Below are 8,302 nucleotides of genomic sequence, written 5' to 3'. Positions count from 1 at the left end.
ACTAACGTCTTCCTACACTCTTCCAGGTCTCCCCCATTCAAACCTGCTCTTAGGGATGATCTGATCTAAGTCAATAAAACTTCACGGTAAAAGTTGTAGAATAAGGATCCTAAACCTAGAGAAGAAAAAAAATGAAAAGGAAAGAAAGAGGCCAAGACAGAGGAAGAGAAGGAGACAGTTCCTTAGACTTAAAAGCTCATGGGGGAAGAAAAGAAGAAAGACTATGTTTAATGTCTCATTAGGACTTGCCTCCTCCATTTCCTTAGGCCAGGGACAGTTTGGCCAGTGGTCATTTTCATGGCTGGCTTAGATTTCCTCACCACGGGAAAAGATCGCTCTTATAAAAGTCCCAACAGGGTTGGGATATAGGCAATTCTGCAATTCAGGGTAAAATCTCTGTGTTATTTTACACAATTAATTACTTCCTCCACATTTGCTTTAGGATGCTATTTTCAGATCCAAGTGAGCCACAGGAAGCACTAAGTCTCCCTGGGCTAAGTGGATAGACTGTGTCCTGGTGATCAAAATTCATTTCCAAGTTATTTCTTGAAATGATATTTTGACACCTGGGTCATATGTTAGCTTTATGGAGTTCCTCTGTGACATGCAACAACAATGCAGATAGGCAATAGGACATTATTCACAGGGAGGTAACTTGGAAGTTCATTGCTGCTTATCAAGCTGCATTAAGTAAAGGGAAATGTTTAAGAAGTGAGATTTACTCAAATGAAAAATGCCAGCGGGTTAGCTCACTTCCCAGTTGGGAAGATCTTCCATGGCAGACTCTACTGTCTACAGCACAGCCTTGGTAAAACTCAACTGAAATTCAGAAAATTCCATATCTTGGGGCTAAAGGGGCCCTAAGGGATCATCTTTTTCAGACATCTGCCAGAGAAAAAAAAATCCAAAAACATTATATCCCAAATTTCCTGATGAGAAGACTAAGGCACAGAAATTTCAGTTAGTCATGCAGCTGATAGATTTGAGCTTGTTGGGCTCCATCCTAAGAAAAGAGCTGCCTCTGACTTTTATCCATAATCATCCAGGATTATTGTTATAGGGAACGATGAATAATTCTTTACCCTGGGCTTAAGAAAGTTCTAGAAGTAGTCACCTTTGGTTTTTCCTAACATGATTGTCAGTGTTTTCTCTGCACACAATGGAAGCTGTCAGCAAGATATGATTACCTTCTCAATTCTCCTGGACCTCCAATACTTGAAATACCTTTGCCTCAGATCAACATCTCTTTCTGTATTGAGTGAGAAGACTTAAAATGCAAATATTTTTGTGGCAGCATGCTACCCTAAGAGAACAGGTATCATATTTTAGGAACACCCAGGACCAACTGGCTGTGTCACCTACTAGCTGTGTTCCCTCAGGCAATTACTTATATATTATGATTTAGTCTGCTTCTTTGTTAAACCATAGTAAAATGTTATCATGTGAAGCTTGTATCTGATTAGATGAGGTCATAAGATCCTGGCAAACAGAATAGATCCAAGGATTCCACTTTGCCAAGATAGAGAAATAGGGCAGTTCTTGGCTCCCTCCCACAGTGAATCAACTCTTGAAGAGCTGTAGATGTGAAAAGCTAATGAATTCCAGGAACTAATAACAATCACAAGTGAGGAAGCCTCATGAGACTGATACATTGGGAGTGACTCAGCTATAGAGGGCAGTGAGGGGTAAAATTGGAGGGAAAGGTTATATTCTACTCTTGCTCTCTCAGCATTAGCATAACTTTGGACAATCATTGCCCACACCTTTGTGCCACAAATCTGCAGCAAAAACCGACAACCAGGGCAGGTCAAAAGCCTTGCTGGTTAAGTAACTGAAAAGCAGGTACAAAGGGCTGGTTGTCCTTGGGCACTTATTTCCACCTCCACCCTCCCTCTTACCTGTAGGCTATCAGCTGGTGTATGAATTTTCTAGTGTTGCCTTAACAAACTATCAAAACCTTAGCAGTCAGTTCTGTGTATGAGAGCCTGGGTCTGTTTGGATTATTTGGGTCCTCAGTATAGTTTCACTAGACTGAAATTAAAGTGTTGGCAAGGTTGTGTTTCCTTCTGAGGCTCTGGCCAAATTCAGATCCCTGTGATTTGGGGACTGAGGTCATCCAGGGGCTAGTCTTTGATCCTGAAGACTGCCTACATTTTTTCTTATGCTTTCCATGTGGCCCCTCTCATCCTTCGAATTTCCCCAACTTCTTTTTTCTGCCATCTCTCTATCACTTCAGCCAGAGAAAGTTCTCTGCTTTTAAGGGCTCATGAGATTAGACTGTGTTCACCTGGATAATCCAGGATAATCTCCCTATCTGAAGGTCTGTAACCTTAATTGCATCTGTAAAGTCCCTTTTGCCACGTATCATGACACACTCACGTGTTCTAGGGATTAGACATGGACCTCTGTTGGGAGATTATTCTGCCTACCACAGCTGCCATGCATATCGGCATATTTTTATCAACAAGAAGAGCTATTCCATCACCTACTCAGAGCTAATCCCTTCACCTGTGTGTGCTCTGAATTCTTCTCTTGCCTTCATTCATCAGTTATTTCCTTTTTTGCATGTATTTTTAAACTGTTTCCCCATTGCTCATTTCCTACACCTATAAGTATTTTCTAGTTACCCTTCCTATCTTTTAAAACCCTCTCTCAATGCTTTATCTTTTTGTTTTTTTTTTCCCCCATTCTCCTCCAAATAATATTCTGTACTTGTCTCGTATCATTCCTTTATCTGCTCGCTTCTCAATTGTCATAACAAGGCTTTGGGGGCCCCTGGGTAGCTCAGCGGTTGAGCATCTGCCTTCAGCTCAGGTCACGATGCCCGGGGTCCTAGGATCAAATCCTGAATTGGGCTTCCTGCAGGGAGTCTGCTTCTTCCTCTGCCTATGTCTCTGCCTCTCTGTCTCTCATGAATAAAAAAATATATATTTAAAAAAACAAACAAGCAAGGCTTTTGGCCCACAACAACCCAAGGAAACCAAGGACTTCCTAACTTCCTAACTCAAATGAATGCAAACCCATGATTTTCTTATGTAATCTCTGTTTTTACATTTATATTTACATATTATCCATGATGCCCTTCCTTCTTCCTCAAATGCTCTCATCCTCTGATTTCCATGTCCTCCTCATTTCCACCTTTCTCCCATCTCCCTGGCCATACCTGGGCTTCTCTCGCCCACCCAATTTTTTAAATGCTGGAGTTGAATTCAATATGCTTTTATCAAACCACTCACTACGTATTTCCACTCGAATTCATCACTTTTCCCCCAAATCTCCTCTTCCCCTTAGTTACCTGTCAATTTTTGTAAAAAAGAGAAGTATAATCCTTGATTCCTCTTTCTTTAACTCTCAACATGAAATCAGGGGCCAAGTCCTATCCGGTAGATTCTACTTCTTTAGTGCCTGTCACATCTTTGCATCCTTCATCATCATTGCTATGCATCTATACTGGCTATGTTTTACTGAGTCCCTTTGTACATGAGACATTGTGTTAAAAACTTTTTGAAAATTATTTCAGCTTATCTTCATAATAATCTTGGTAGGTAGATAACATTATTTCCTTTTCAGAGCTGAGGATACCTAAGGCATGACTAGGCTAAATGACTTGTCATGGGTCATATAGTTTCTAAGTAGCATCCCAGGTCCATCAAGTTCCTAAATCAATGCTCTTTCAAATGTGTTGTTGCAATTTTACTATTTGGGCTCTTAGCATCCTTCATATGGACTCTTGGAAAGTTTTTCTAACCAGTCTCCCTACCATCTTCCTTGTCCTCTGTTAATTCCTCCTTCACACCCGCAATCAGAGAACATATATAAAATGAAAATTCAATCATGTTACTTCCTAGCTTAAGACCTGTCTTTGGATCACCTCTGCCATACTAGGATAATTCTCACCTCTTTAAATAGTCTCCTGTGTGATCTGCTTTTTTTTCCAACTTATTTTCTTGTCTTATCCTATCTAGTCCACACAACAAGCTTCTAGCTACCCTCAAACTTGCTTTCTTCTTTCATACTATACCCCCCACGTGGGGTCCCCTTTTCTACCTTGTGTTCTAGAGAATCACCCACCACCATTCAATATGGGTCAGCTCAACATTCCCATTGGAAGTTTCAACCTCCTAATAGAAACTTTTCTATGCTTTCCAAAACAATACAATTATATGCTCTTTTGTATGTGTGCATCCACCACACCCAGTACATATTTTTTGGTGGAACTCAACTTTGCTGCACTTATTTATTTACATGTCCCCCCATTCTACTGGAACTATAAGTTCCATAGATCAATGAACACATACTACTTGTATTTACATTCTTAATACAGTGCCTCTCATATGTGAGGATTCAATGATAAATGCTTGAATTCATGAAAGATATCAAATGCAAGGCCAGACTAAACAGTCTGGATTTTATTCCCTAGACAAAAAAAGAAAAAGAAAAAAAAGATTGAGCTTTTGGGGGCATTTGCTTGTTTCTGAGCATGAGAATGCCATGCCCACAGCAGATTTAACTGGCAGCAATGTGCAAGATGAGCTGCAATGGGAAGAGCTAGGCATTGGGTAATCTTTACTGGCTCATTTCTATAGGCCAGGTAAGAGATGAAGATGAGGTGGAGGCACTGGTGATGACCTCTAAGTCAACGGTGTTCAACAAAAGAAGAAAATGAAAGTATCATGATGATTGTGAAATAGTACACTCTCTTGATGTGACACATCCACAGGCAGAAAACATGGAAAAAACAAGTGTCAAGAGTGATTTCACAATGTCTTTGCATTTTGGAAATGGTGGGTGGATGGGGGGAGAGTTTATCATGTCTTTTATAAAAGTCATAAATATTCCTGGCACCAACTAAAACTAAAGGCAGCAGCTGAGTGTTTATTTAGCTTTTATGGTCCATTTATTGTCTCATATTCCCCCAGTCAAAGATAATTATTTCTTAATTAATCATATGTAAACAGTCTATATCCTTTGCAGAACTGGCTACTTAAAAGAACATTTATCATAGCAATTGGTCCCAAAAACCCTACTGCAAACCAACCACTTTCAGCTGGTTTTGCTCTAGTTGACTCCTGATTTTTTTTTTTTTTTTGTATTTCTAATGGTTTTGGGGGGGGAGGGAAGAAGTTGGAAGAGGCTGAAGAATGTATAACATGTAGAATCATTCATTTTTCTTGTTATTTCCTTTTAGGAAAAATAAATGCTTGAGAATAGTAAGAAATAAAAAAAACTTTATGAGTTGGAATATTGGCAATTTATCTTAGGGTTGGTCAAATAAGTAATTTTATTTCATCTACATGAAAGGACCCATCAAGAATTTGCCCAACAGAGCACAGAGGATTTTTAGGGCAGTAAAAATTGATACATGGATACACAGATACATGTATAATGATGGATACATGTCATTATACATTTGTCCCAATCTGTAGAATGTACAACACCAAAAGTGCACTCTAATATAAACTATGGACTCTGGATGTCATCATAAGGTAAGTTTATTAGTTCTAACAAATGTACCACTTTGGTGTGGGTGGGCATGTTGATCATGTGGTAGGCTATCCATGTGTAGAAGTATACAGGAAATCTCTGTACGAACTACCTCTTTATTTTGCTGTGAATCTAATATCTCTCTAAAAAAATAGTCTTGAAAAATGTTTGCCTGAGGGGTCACCTGGGTGGCTCAGTTGGTTAAGCATCTGCCTTTGGCTCAGAGCATGATCCCAGGGTCCTGGGATCAAACCCCACATCAGGCTCCTTGCTCAGCGAGGAGTCTGCTTCTCCCCCTGCTCATGCTTGTTTGCTCTCTCTCTCTCTCTCTGAAACAAAGAAATAAAATTTTAAAAAATAATTAAAAGAAAAATGTTTTTCTGAGGAGAATAATCACTACTCTTTTCAACCTCATGGGGTGGTATTTACAGATGACTCAAAACTGCAGAAGTGGGCCAGTGCCCATCTTGGTATGCATTGTGTCATCCTGGAAAGAATGTACTGAGTGTTTCATCTTCCTGGATTCCCAAGTGAAGATGCAATAATAGTATTTTGGCATCAAATCAAGGAACATCTAATCATTTTGTCTAGGGTTTCTTCAGTCTATTTAGAAAGTGCTGATCAGGGCAGCCTGGGTGGCTCAGCAGCTTAGCGCCACCTTCAGCCCAGGGTGGGATCCTGGAGGCCCAGGATTGAGTCCCATGTCGGGCTCCCTGCACAGAGCCTGCTTCTCCTTCTGCCTGTGTCTCTGCCTCTGTTTCTCTGTGTCTCTCATGAATAAATAAAATCTTAAAAAAAAAAAAAAAAAAGAAAGAAAGTGCTGATCAGCTTTCTCTACCTCCTGTGGACAATAGCTGATTGACATACAATATAAAAGATTTAAGTTAATCTAAAGTCAGGATATAGAGAGCCTAATCACCTGGGAGCAGTTGTTTCCTGAAGAAATCAAAAGTACTTTATCTTAGAGAACATAAGTGGACCCCAGACCAACAGGACAAACGTTAAGTCTAAAGGACAGTGGCTTCACCCTTCATATAGATTCTTCTCTCTGAGAGTAAGGATGCTACCTTCTAGATTTTCATATGCCCTCTAGCAATTAGAACAGTTTTTGGCTTTAATTAACAATAACCATGATGGTAAATATTTTTTACAAGACTTGCTAGGTGCTGGGTACTATTCTAAGTACTTTGCATATATTAACTAATTTAATCTTATCAATAGTCCTAACAAATAGGCTTCTATTATTGTTCCCATTTTATAGATAAGGACACGGAGGCATTAAGAAAGTGAAAGGCTTAACCCAAGTTTACACAGTGAGTATGTGCAAGTACTTCATATATGTGAAACAACTGAGATTGAACTGAATTGTGAATTAATCTATGGAATGACCCAGATTTTCTCAGAATATGTGTTACTACTTGCACTGCCTTGGATCCAAGATAAACCCTCCCACCCAATACATCACTGAGATAAAAATTAAAAACTCATTCACTAGGCAGGCCTTCTTTGCTGCCAGCTGCACATACTAGCTATGGGAGTTAAGTGGCATTGACCATACCATTAGCACAGGTTTCATTGCGAACCCCATTGTTCCTAGTGGGAACCTTCTGAATGCCTTCTTCAAATAAGAATGGAGGGAAAACTTGTATTCCCTTTCCTCTTCTTGGCTCCCTTCTTTGTATTTTCCCTGTCTATATCTAACCTGTAGATTATTCTAAGGAAAGGAAATATGTTTCATGTTTATTTTCCTAATAACGTTGTACAAGTAGACTCACAATAAAACATGTTAAATAAATATTTAACAATTGCAAAGTCTAAGGACTTCTTTCAGAGCTAAATTCTAACTTAATTGTAAAAAAAAAAAACTTTATAAACTATCTAGTAATTCTTTCACTTAGAGGTGAGGAAACGAGTTTATTGGCGATAACGGACCTAACTGGTGCCCTACTGGCTAAATTGCAGGAACATGGAAATTAGGCTAAAATGGGATATTTTCTCCTCTTCTTCTACCTTTCCTTCCACTTCTTTTCTTCCTTCCTCTCAATGTTAATTTCCCTGATGATGTGCTAAGGGCTCTATCTATCATCTATCTACCTACCTACCTACCTTTGAAAGTTTGTACCCTTTACTACCTATCCCTATTTCCCCCACCCCCAGCCCTTGCAACCACTTTTCTACTCTCCCTTTCTGTTTTACACCTCCCAGCCCCACACACATAGTGTGCAGTATTTGCCTTTCTCTATCTGGCTTATTCCACTTAGCATAATGCCCTCAAGGTATATCCATGCAGTTGCAAACGGTAGAGTTTCCTTCTTTCTCATGGCTGAATAATATTCCATTGTATATGTTGGTAGGGGTGTCTCTGTGTGTGTGAGAGAGAGAGAGAAAGAGAGAGAGAGAGAGAGAGAGAGAGAGATTTTCTTTATTCATTTATCTACTGATGAATAGCTTGATTGTTTCCATGTCTTGGCCATTGTGAATAATGCTGCAGTGAATATGGGAATGCAGATATCTCTTTGATATCCTGTCTGCAATTCCTGGTGTATATCCAGAAGTGGGACTGCAGGATCATATATTAGCTTTATTTTTAATTTTCGGAGAAACCTTCATATTGTTTCCCACAGTGGCTACAGCAATAGTACACGACGATTCCTTTTTCTCCATATCCTTGCAAACACTTATTTCTTATCTTTTTGATGATAGCCATTCTACCAGGTGTGAGGTGATAACTCATTGTGTTTTTTTTTTCTCATAGTGTTTTGATTTGCATTTTCTTGATGATCAGTGACGTTGAGCACCTTTTCATGTACCTGTTGGC

The sequence above is a fragment of the Canis lupus genome, chromosome 7 (assembly GCF_011100685.1).
Source record: "Canis lupus familiaris isolate Mischka breed German Shepherd chromosome 7, alternate assembly UU_Cfam_GSD_1.0, whole genome shotgun sequence".
Classification (NCBI taxonomy): Eukaryota; Metazoa; Chordata; class Mammalia; order Carnivora; family Canidae; genus Canis; species Canis lupus.
This window is presented reverse-complemented; position numbering follows the sequence as displayed.